The sequence below is a fragment of the Mus caroli genome, unplaced genomic scaffold (assembly GCF_978045245.1).
Source record: "Mus caroli unplaced genomic scaffold, Mus_caroli_1 scaffold_1, whole genome shotgun sequence".
Lineage (NCBI taxonomy): Eukaryota > Metazoa > Chordata > Mammalia > Rodentia > Muridae > Mus > Mus caroli.
Window position 1 is genome coordinate 23585330 of NW_028227256.1, and position 13068 is coordinate 23598397.

Sequence of the window (13068 nt, forward strand, 5' to 3'; positions counted from 1 at the left end):
AAAAGAAATTCCGACACATAATAATCAGAACAACAAATGCACTAAATAAAGATAGAATATTAAAACCAGTAAGAGAAAAAGGTCAAGTAACATATAAAGGCAGGCCTATTAGAATTACACCAGGTTTTTCATTAGATACTATGAAAGCCAGAGGATCCTGGACAGATGTTATATAGACACTAAGAGAAAACAAATGCCAGCACAGACTACTGTACCCAGCAAAACTCTCAATTACCATAGATGGAGAAACCAAAGTATTCCATTACAAATGCAAATTCACATAATATCTTTTCACGAGTCCAGTCTTTCAAACGGTAAAAAAGGGAAAACGCCAATACAAGGGCAGAAACTACACCCTAGAAAAAGCAAGAAAGTAATCCTTCAAAAAGCATAAAAGAAGACAGTCACAAGAACAGAATCCCAACTTTAACAACAACAACAACAAAAACAGGAAGCAATAAATACTTTTCTTTAATATATCTTAATATCAATGGACTCAATTCCCTAATTAAAAGACCTAGATGAACAGACTGGCTACACAAACAGGACCCAACATTTTGCTGCTTACAGAAAACCCACCTCAGGGAAAAAGGCAGACACTACCTCAGAGTGAAAGTCTGGAAAACAATTTTTTAAGCAAATGGTCTGAAGAAACAAGCTGGAGTACCCATTCTAATATCGAACAAAATTGACTCCCAACCCAAAGTTATCAAAAAAGACAAGGAGGGGCACTTCATACTCATCAAAAGTAAAATCTACCAAGGAAACTCCCAATTCTGAATATCTATGCTCCAAATGCAAGGGCAGCAGTATTCATTAAACAAACTTTAGTAAAGCTCAAAACACATATTGGACCTCACACAATAATACTGAGATATTTCAACACCCAACTCTCATCAATGGACAGATCCTGGAAACAACAACTAAACAAAGACACATGGAAACTAACAGAAGTTATGAAACAAATAGATTTAACACATATCTACCAAACATTTTATCCTAAAACAAAAGGATATACCTTTTTCTCAGCACCACATGGTACCTCCTCCAAAACTGACCATGTAATAGGTCACAAAACAGCCTTCAACAGATATAAAATATTGAAATTATCCCATGTATCCTATCAGATCACCAGGGACTAAGGCTGATCTTCAATAACAGCATAAATAATAGAAAGCCAACATTCATATGGAAACTGAAAAACACTCTACTCAATGATACCTTGGTCACAGAAGAAATAAAGAAAGAGATTAAAGACTTTTTAGAGTTTAATGAAAATGAAGCCCCAACATAACCAAAATTATGGGACACAATGAAAACAGTCCTTAGAAGAAAATTCATAGCCCTGAGTGCCTCCAAAAAGAAACTAGAGAGAGCATTCACTAGCAGCCTGAAAGCACATATAGAAGCTCTAGAAGGAAAGGAAGCAAATTCACCCAAGAGGAGTAGATGGCAGAAAATAATCAAACTTAGAGCTGACATCAACCAAATGGAAACAAAAAGAACTATTCAAAGAATCAAACAAACCTGGAGCTGGTTCCTTGAGAAAATCAACAAAATAGATAAACCCTTAGCCAGACTCACTAGAGGGCCCAGGGACAGCATCCTAATTAACAAAATCAGATATGAAAAAGGAGACATAACAACAGAACCTGAGGAAATCCAAAACATCATCTGATCCTATTACAAGAGGCTATACTCATCAAAACTGAAAAACCTGGATGAATTTCCTACACAGATACCAGGTGCCAAATTTAAATCAGGATCAGATTAATGATCTAAATAGTCCCATTTCCCCTAAAGAAATAGAAGCATTAATTAATAGTCTCCCAACCAAAAAAACCCAGGACCAGGTTGGTTTAGTGCAGAGTTCTATCAGACTTTCAAAGAAGACCTAATTCCAACTCGCCTCAAACTATTCCACAAAATAGAAACAGAAGTTACTCAACCCAATTCATTCTATGAAGCCAAAATTACTCTGTTACCGAAACCACACAAAGATCCAGCAAAGAAAGAGAACTTCAGACCATTTTCCCTTATGAATATCAATGCAAAAATACTCATTAAAATCATTGCAAACAGAATCCAAGAACATATCAAAAGGATCATCCATCATGACCAAGTAGGTTTCATCCCAGGGATGCAGAGATCGTTTAATATACAGAAATCCATCAACATAATCTACAATATAAACAAACTCAAAGACGAAAATCACATATTCTCTTGTTAGATGCTGAGGAAGCAGTTGACAAAATCCAACACCCTTTCTTGATAAAAGTCATGGAAAGATCAGGAATTCAAGGGACATACGTAAACATAATAAAAGCAATATACAGCAAACCAGTAGCCTACATCAAACTACATGGAGAGAAACTGGAAGCAATCCCACTAAAATCAGGGACTAGAAAAGACTGCCCACTTTCTCCCTACCTATTCAATATAGTATATGAAGTACTAGTCAGAGCAATTCGACAACAAAAGGAAATCAAGGGGATAGAAATTAGACAGGAAGAAGTGAAAATATCACTTTTTGCAGATAATATGATAGTATATATACGTGACCCTAAAAATTCCACCAGAGAACTCCTAAACCTGAGGAACAACTTCAGTGCAGTAGCTGGATATAAAATTAAATCAAACAAATCAGTGGCCTATCTCTACACAAAGGATAAACAGGATGAGAAAGAAATTAGGAAAACAACACCCTTCAATAAGCACAAATAATATAAAATAACTTAGTGTGACTCTAACTAAGGAACTGAAATATCTATATGATAAGAACTTCATGACTTTGAAGAAAAAAAATTAAGATATCAGAAGATGGAAAGATCTCCAATGTTCGTGGATTGGCAGGATTAATATAGTCAAATGGCTATCCTGACAAAAGCAATCTATAGATTCAATGGAATCCCCATCAAAATTCCAACTCAATTCTTCACTGAGTTAGAAAGGGCAATTTGCAAATTCATCTGGTATAACAAAAAAAACCTAGGATAGCAAAAACTTTTCTCAATAGTAAAAAACCTCTGGTGGAATCACCATGCCTGACCTCAAGCTGTACTAAAGAGAAATTATAATAAAAACTGCATGGCACTGGTACAGTGACAGACAGGTAGATCAATGGAATAGAACTGAAGACCCAGAAATGAACCCCCACAACTATGGTCACTTGATCTTTTAGAAGGGTTCTAAAACAATCCAGTGGAAAAAAGACAGCATTTTCAACAAATGGTGCTGGCACAACTGGTGGTTATCATGTAGAAGAATGAGAATTGATGCATTCTTATCTTTTTGTACTATGCTCAAGTTTAAGTGGATCTAGGAACTCCACATAAACAAGAGACACTGAAATTTATAGAAAAGAAATTGGGGAAAACCCTCAAAGATATGGGCACAGGGTAAGCATTCCCTAAACAGAACAGCAATGGCTGGTGCTGTAAGATCAAGAATTGACAAATTGATCCTCATAAAATTGCAAAGCTTATGTAAGGCAAAAGATACTGTCAATAAAACAAAAAGGTGCCCTTCTGGTCGGTGCCAGCACCTACACATCTTGGGCACGGAGTCTGCATAATCCCCAAGATCCCCACAAGACTCTCCATGGGATCTTAGGATCTCTGATGAGTGTAACACAACTGCTACTCCAATATAATCACAAGGGACCTGAGACAGCATTAATTAGGGAAGCAGAAAACCCGGCCTAACCAGGGTCACAAGTCCCTTCCAGTAGTTACCAGCACCAGGACTGGGACACCTTGGGTGCGGAGTCTGAGGACACCCCTAAGGTTCCCTGAGGACTCTCCATGGGATCTTAGGACCTCTGGTGAGTGGAACACAACTTCTATGAGGAGGCAGGTTGGAACTCCAGATATCTGCAATAGGAGAGTTTGCCTGCAGAGAGTACTCTGACCACTGAAACTCAGGAGAGAGATAGTCTCCCAGGTCTGCTGATAGAGGCTAACATAATCACCTGAGGAACAAGCTCTAACCAGAGACAACTATAACAAATAACTCCAGAGATTACCAGATGGTGAAAGGCAAACATGGTTAGACCTGGAGGGCATCATCCTGAGTGAGGTAACACAATCACAAAAGAACTCAAATGATATGTACTCACTGATAAGTGGATATTATTCCAGAAACTTAGAATACCCAAGATATAAGATACAATTTGCAAAACACATGAAACTCAAGAAGAACGAAGATCAAAGTGTGGACACTTTGCCCCTTTTTAGAATTGGAAATAATCACCCATGGAAGGAGTTACAGAGACAAAGTTTGGAGCTGAGACAAATGGATGGAACAACTAGAGACTGCCATACCCAGGTATCCATCCCATAATTAGCCTCCAAACGATGACACCATTGCATACACTAGCAAACGTTTGCTGAAAGGACCCTGATATAGCTTTCTCTTGTGAGAATAGGCCAGGGCCTAGCAAACATATAAGTGGATGCTCACAGTGAGCTATTGGATGGATCACTGGGCCACCAATGGAGGAGCTAAAGAAAGTATCCAATGAGCTAAAGAGATCTGCAATCCTGTAGATGCAACAACATTATAAACAAACCAGTACCCCAGAGCTCTTGACTCTAGCTGCATATGTATCGAAAGATGGCCTAGTCGGCCATCACTGGAAAGAGAGGCCCATTGGACACTCAAACTTTATATGCCCCAGTACAGGGGAATGCCAGGGCCAAAAAGTAGGAGTTGGGGGGAGGGTATGAGGGACTTTTGGGATAGCATTGGAAATGTAATTGAGGAAAATACGTAATAAAAAATATTAAAAAAAAAAGAATCTTACTGACAGAAACCAAGGCCACTCACCATCATCAGAATGCAGCACTCCCACCCTACTCAGTCCTGGGTACCCCAACACACTCGAAAAGATAGACCCGGATTTTAAAGCATATCTCATGATAATGATAGAGGACATCAAGAAGGACTTTAATAACTCACTTAAAGAAATACGGAACAACACTGCTAAACAGGTAGAAGACCTTAAACAGGAAGCACAAAAATCTCTTAAAGAATTGCAGGAAAACATGACCAAACAAGTGATGGAATTGAATAAAACCATCTAAGACCTAAAAATGGAAGTAGACAAAATAAAGAAAATCATTAGTGAGGCAATGCTGGACATAGAAATCCTAGGAAAGAAATCTGGAACCCTAGATATGAACATCAGCAACAGAATACAAGAGATGGAAGAGAGAATATCAGGTGCAGAAAATTCCATAGAGAACATCGGCACAACAATCAAAGAAAATACAAAATGCAAAAAGATCTTAACTCAAAACATCCAGGAAATCCAGGACACAATGAGAAGACCAAACCTACGCATAAAAGCAGTAGATGAGAATGAAGATTTTCAACTTAAAGGGCCAGTAAATCTCTTCAACAAAATTATAGAAGAAAACATCCCAAACCTAAAGAAATAGATGTCCACGAACATACAAGAAGCCTACAGAACTCCAAATAGACTGGAACAGAAAAGAAATTCTTCCTGACAAATAATAATCAGAAAAACAAATGCACTAAATAAAGATAGAATATTAAAAGCAATAAGAGAAAAAGTTCAAGTAACATATAAAGACAGGCCATCAGAATTACACCAGACTTTTCACCAAAGACTATGAAAGCCAGAAGATCTTGGACAGCTGTTATACAGACACTAAGAGAACACAAATGCCAGCCAGGCTACTATACCCAGCCAAACTCTCAATTACCATACATGGAGAAACCAAAGTATTTCACGACAAAACCAAATTCACACATTATCTTTCCAAGAATCCAGCCCTTCAAAGGATTAAAAACAGAAAAAAAAAAAAAAGAAAAACAAAAAAAAAAACAAAAACCAATACAAGGACAGAAACCATGTCCTAGAAAAAGTAACAAAGTAATCCTTCAACAAACCAAAAAGAAGATAGCCACAAGAACAGAATGCCAACTCTAACTACAAAAATAAAAGGAAGCAACAATTACTTTTCCTTAATATCTCTTAATATCATGGGCTCAATTCCCCAATAAAAATACATAGACTAACAGACTGGCTACAGAAACAGGACCCAACATTTTGCTGCTTACAGGAAACCCATCTCAGGGAAAAGAAAGATACTACCTCAGAGTGAAAGGCTGGAAAACAATTTTCTAAGCAAATGGTCTGAAAGAACAAGTTGGAGTAGCCATTCTAATATTGAATAAAATCGATTTCCAACCCAAAGTTATCAAAAAAGACAAGGAGGAACACTTTATACTCACCAAAGGTAAAATCCTCCAAGAGGACCTCTAAATTCTGAATATCTATACTCCATATGCAAGTGCAGCCACATTCATTAAAGAAACTTTAGTAAAGCTCAAAGCACACATTGCACCTCACACAAAAATAGTGGGAGACTTCAACTCCCCACTTTCATCAATGGACAGATCATGGAAACAGAAACTAAACAGGGACACAGTGAAACTAACAGAACATATGAAACAAATGGACTTAACAGATATCTACAGAACATTTTACCCTAAAACAAAAGGATATACCTTCTTCTCAGCACCTCATGGGACCTTCTCCAAAATTGACCATATAATTGGTCACAAAACAGGCTTAAACAGATACTAAAATATTGAAATTGTGCCATGTATCCTATCAGACAATCATGGACGAAGGCTGGTCTTGAATAACAACACAAATAATGGAAAGCCAACATTCACACGGAAAATGAACAACACTCTTCTCAATGATACCTTAGTCAAGGAAGGAAAAAAGAAAGAAATTAAAGACGTTTTAGAGTTTAATGAAAATGAAGCCACAATATACCCAAACTTATGGGACACAATAAAAGCATTTCTAAGAGGGAAACTCATATCTCTGAGTGCCTCCAAAAAGAAACTAGAGAGAGCACACACTAGCAGCTTGACAACATACCTAAAATCTCTAGAACAAAAGGAAGCAAATTCACCCAAGAGGAGTAGATGGCAAGGAACAATCAAACTCAGGGGTGAAATCAACCAAGTGGAAACAAGAAAAACTATTCAAAGAATCAACCAAAGGAGGAGTTGGTTCTTTGAGAAAAACAAGATAGATAAACCCTTAGCCAGACTCACTAGAGGGCCCAGAGACAGCATTCTAATTAACAAAATCAAAATGAAAAAGGAGACATAACAACAGATCCTGAAGAAATCCAAAACACCATCAGATTCTTCTACAAAAGGCTATACTCAACAAAACTGGAAAACCTGGATGAAATGTACAAATTTCTAGACAGATAGCAGGTACCAAAGTTAAATCAGGATCAGGTTAATGATCTGAACAGGCCCATATTCCCTAAAGAAATAGAAGCAGTCATTAAATTAATAGTCTCCCAACCAAAAAAAGCCAAGGACCAGATGGGTTTAGTGCAGAGCTCTATCAGACCTTCAAAGAAGATCTAATTCCAGTTCTTCACAAACTATTCCACAAAATAGAAGTAGAAAGTACTCTACCCAACTCATTCTATGAAGCCACAATCACTCTGATACCTAAACCACAGAAAGATCCAACAAAGTTAGAGGACTTCAGACCAATTTCCCTTACGAATATTGATGGAAAAAAACTCAATAAAATTCTCGCTAACCGAATCCAAGAACACATTAAAAAAGTCATCCATCCTGACCAAGTAGGCTTTATTCCAGGGATGCAGAGATGGTTTAATATAAGGAAATCCATCAACATAATCCATTATATAAAGGAACTCAAAGACAAAATCACATGATCATCTCATTAGATACTGAGAAAGCATTTGACAAAATCCAACACCCATTCATGATAAAAGACTTGGAAAAATCAGGAATTCAAGGCCCATACCTAAACATGATAAAAGCAATCTAAAGCAAACCAGTAGCCAACATCAAAGTAAATGGTGAGAAGCTTGAAGGAATCCCACTAAAATCAGGGACTAGACAAGGCTGCCCACTTTATTCCTACCTATTCAACATTGTACTTGAAGTCCTAGACAGAGCAATTTGACAATAAAAGGAGATCAAGGGAATACAAATTGGAAAGGAGGAAGTCAAAGTATCACTCTTTGCTGATGATATGATAGTATATATAAGTGACCCTAAAAATTCAACCAGAGAACTCCAAAACCTAATAAACAGCTTTGGTGAAGTAGCTGGATATAAAATTAACTCAAATAAGTCAATGGCCTTTCTCTACACAAAGGATAAACAGGCTGAGGAAGAAATTAGGGAAACAACACCCTTCTCATTAGTCACAAATAATATAAAATACCTTGGCATGACTCTAACTAAGGAAGTGAAAGATCTGTATGATAAGAACTTCAAGTCTCTGAAGAAAGAAATTAAAGAAGATCTCAGAAGATGGAAAGATCTCCCATGTTCGTGGATTAGAAGGATCAACATTGTAAAAATGGCTATCTTGCCAAAAGCAATCTACAGATTCAATGCAATCCCCATCAAAATTCCATCTCAATTCTTCAACGAATTAGAAACAGCAATCTGCATATTCATATGGAATAACAAAAAACCTAGGATAGCAAAAACTCTTCTCAAGGATAAAAGAATCTCTGGTGGAATCACCATGCCTGATCTAAAGCTGTACTACAGAGCTATTGTGATAAAAACTGCATGGTACTGGTATAATGACAGACAAGTAGACCAATGGAATAGAATTGAAGACCCAGAAATGAACCCACAAACCTATGGTCACTTGATCTTCTACAGGGGATCAAAAACCGTCCAGTGGAAAAAAGACAGCATTTTCAACAAATGGTGCTGGCACAACTGGTGGTTATCATGTAGAAGAATACAAATTAATCCATTCCTATCTCCTTATATTAAGGTCAAATCTAAGTGGACAAGGAACCCCACATAAAACAAGAGACACTGAAACTTATAGAGGAGAAAGTGGGGAAAAGCCTTGAAGATCTGGGCACAGAGGAAAAATTCCTGAATACAACAGCAATGTCTTATGCTGTAAGGTTGAGAATTGGCAAATGGGACCTCATAAAATTGCAAAGCTTCTGTAAGGCAAAAGAGCTCGTCAATAAGACATAAACACCACCAACAGATTGGGAAAGGATCTTTACCTATCCTAAATCAGATAGGCGACTAATATCCAATATATATATGAAACTCAATAAGGTGGACTCCAGAAAATCAAATAACCCCATTAAAAATGGGGCTCAGAGCTAAACAAAGAATTCTCACCTGAGGAATACCGAATGGCTGAGAAGCACCTGACAAAATGTTCAGCATCCTTAATCATCAGGGAAATGCAAATCAAAACAACCCTGAGATTCCATCTCATACCAGTCAGAATGGCTAAGATTAAAAATTCAGGTGACAGCAGATCTGGCAAGGATGTGGAGAAAGAGGAACACTCCTCCCTTGTTGGTGGGATTGCAACCTTCTACAACCACTCTGGAAATCAGTCTGGCAGTTCCTCAGAATATTGGACAGAGTACTACCAGAGGATCCCACAATACCTCTCCTGGGCATATATCCAGAATATATTCCAACTGATAAAAAAGACACATGCTCCACTCCATTCATATCAGCCTTATGTATAATAGCCAGAAGCTGGAAAGAACCCACATGCCCCTCAAGAGAGGAATGTATACAAAAAAATGTGGTACATTTACATAATGGAGTACTACTCAGCTATTAAAAAGAATTAATTTATGAAATTCCTAGGCAACTTGTTGGACCTGGAGGGCATCATCCTGAGCGAGGTAACCCAGTCACAAAAGATCTCAAATGATATGTTCTCACTGATAAGTGGATCTTAGCCCAGAAACTTAGAATACCCAAGATATAAGATACAATTTGCAAAACACATGAAACTCAAGAAGAACGAAGATCAAAGTGTGGACACTTTGCCCCTTCTTAGAATTGGGAACAAAACACCCATGGAACGAGTTACAGAGACAAAGTTTGGAGCTGAGACAAAAGGATGGACCATCTAGAGACTGCCATATCCAGGGATCGATCTCATAATCTGCCTCCAAACGCTGACACCATTGCATACACTAGCAAGATTTTGCTGAAAGGACCCTGATATAGCTGTCTCTTGTGAGACTCTGCAGGGGCCTAGCAAACACAGAAGTGGATGCTCACAGTGAGCTATTGGATGGATCCCAGGGCCCCCAATGTAGGAGCTAGAGAAAGTACCCAAGGAGCTAAAGGGAACTGCAACCCTATAGGTGGAACAACAATATGAACTAACCAGTACTCCTGGGAGCTCTTGTCTCTAGCTGCATATGTATCAAAAGATGGCCTAGTCGGTCATCACTGGAAAGAGAGACCCATTGGTCATGCAAACTTTATTTGCCCTAGTACAGGGGAATGCCAGGGCCAAAAATTGGGAGTGGGTGGGTAGGGGAGTTGGTGAATAGGCAAGTTTGGGGGAGAGGGTATGGGGGACATTTGGGTTAGCATTGGAAATGTAAATGAGGAAAATACCTAATAAAAATGTTAAAAATAATAATAATAAATAAAACAAAAAGGCCACCAACAGATTGGGAAAAGATTTTTACCAATCCTAAATCGGGTAGGGGACTACTATCAATATATACAAAGAGATCACAACCTGTATTCCAGAAATTCAAATAACCCCATTAAAAATGGGGTACAGAGCTAAACAAAGAATTCTCAACTGAGGAATTCTGAAGGGTTGAGAAGCACCTGAAAAAAATGTTCATTATCCTTAATCATCAGAGAAATTCAAATCAAAACAACCCTGAGATCCACCTCACACCAGTCAGAATTGCTAAAATCAAAAATTCAGGTGACAGCAGATCTGGCAAGGATGGGAAGAAAGAAGAACACTCCTCCATTGATGGTGGGATTGCAAGCTTATACAACCACTCTAGAAATCAGTCTGGCAGTTCCTCAGAAAATAGTACTATCGGAAGATCCAGCAATATCTCTCCTGGGCATATACCCAGAAGATGTTCCAACCTGTAATAAGGACACATACTCCACTATGTTAATAGCACCCAGAAGCTGAAAAGAACCCATATGTCCCTTAACAGAGGAATGGATACAGAAAATGTAGTACATTTACACAATGGAGTACTCCTCAGCTACTAAAAACAGTGAATTTGTGACATTCTTGGGCTAATGTACTGTATCTGGATGTATCTGGAGGCTAATATCCACTTATCAGTGAGTGCATATCTAGTGACTTCTTTTGTGATTGGGTTACCTCACTCAGGATGATATCCTCCAGATACACAGAGCAGGGCAGGGGTAGGGTTTAGGGGATTTTCAGGATAGCATTTGAAATGTAGGTGAAGAAAATATCTAATAAAAATTGGAATAAAAGAAATTAAAATGATGCTATACCTTTACATTATTTACATTACAGTGCATATTTTATGATATATGTGGCTTTTACACACAAATGTGGCATGTGCATGCATTCACACATACCTATCTGTATACACATATATCACAGTACATTAAAATAGGTAAATTAATCTCCTTTTTCCTACCTTCAAAATAGTTACTCTATATCAAATATGTAGGTACAGAGTGTACTAAGAAATATTGCTATGTATATGGAGTCATTTTTAGACAAGTAGATGGATATTTAAATTAAATAAGTATATTTATTTCTGTTCCCTGAGATATAATGTCCCATTCTCATCCTCAGCTCTGGAACAGAATACCCATGGGAGCCTCTACTACCTCCCCTGCTAGCAACTCCAGTGGAGCCCACAGATCTTCCCCTTGTAACCTGACTCCCACAGCTGGTGTAGGCTGTTCCTCCTAGGGCAACAAGGAGTTTTAAGGTGGACACACACCTCTCCTACTGCTCCTAAAATCCAATCCCAGCAGTTACATCCCAGATTTATAGCAGAAAACTTGTTGTGGTCTTCATTTTCTCTCTGATCTCAGAGGCCTACTTCTCTTACATTCTTTTCTCCAATTCATCTCAGTATCTAGCCTCCGATGCCAGCAGGCATTGCCTGTGAACAAACCAGCTGTGTAGGCTAGGAAAACAGGAAACACACAGCCATCATACTCTCCAAAACTCCACAAGGGAAATAACCAAGTAAAAAATGAGCATAACATCCACACAACAAGTACAAATATAATCTAGAAATTAGTGTTTGTACCAATAATTATCCAAACACAGATGCCTACACACCAGCATAGAAATAAATCAATAACAGCTAGGAAAATAGATCTCTACTACAACCCAGAAATCCTACCATAGCACACCATGGATATTCTTACATAGATGAAGCACAAGGAAATGACCCTCGAAATAGCCATATAAAATATTATAGGGGTTTCTAAAGAGGAAATGAGTAAATCTCTGAAAGAAATTCAGGAACGTTAGTAGGTAGCAGAGAGGAAAATGGCTATGTCTAAACTCAAGGTTCTGACCTATGAACTTCTAAGTGACTAGTAGCCAAACTTTCTCTGAGAAAGGTGAGCCTGATATTACCACAGTTTCAGTACCAGACAGTCTTAAATAGGCTCCCAGGAGGAGGAACAAAAGGAAGCCTTCCTTGGAACCTGGCCCCAGGCAGAAGTAAGGCCAAGGTGACCAACAGCATGGCACCACGGGGCACAGTCAGGGAGCTAGCCTGAGATGACCACCAGTCTGGTGCTGGGGGACAGGGGGGATAGATCATGCTGAAGATGACCCCTTTCCACCACCATAACACACAAATTGGACATAAAACTTCCAAAAACATTCCTGAGGTGACCTTAGACAACCTGTGACCCTTAGTGCCACTAAGATGAGCAAGTAAGTAGTGAAGTGGAAGAGAAAAAAAAAAAAAACAGAAATATGTGGGCACAATAAAGAGACACAAAACTGGAGATTCAAGGATAGTAAGGAACAGCCTGATGTGAGTAGCTGGTGATGTCACTTCGGACTAATTGTAGGGTCCTGGCCTGGAGATCATGTCTGTGTCTATGGCTCTGAAACATTAGGAGGTCTCTTACTATCAAATGCCACGTGCAAATCTCTGGACTGGGCTGTGGTGTCAATATACTTTGATGTGTCTGAGGTCTCTGCAGAACTGATCTTACCTACCACCTGGGCATCATGGA

At 38.5% G+C, this 13068-nt stretch overlaps 1 non-coding gene across 1 annotated transcript; it reads left to right on the forward strand.

Moving 5' to 3' along the window:
- Positions 1–12292: 12292 nt before the first annotated feature.
- On the forward strand, positions 12293–12427 carry LOC115032508 (small nucleolar RNA SNORA17). Its single transcript, XR_003838169.1, has one exon. It is a non-coding gene; the product is annotated as a small nucleolar RNA SNORA17 (small nucleolar RNA).
- The last annotated feature ends 641 nt before the right edge of the window (positions 12428–13068 follow it).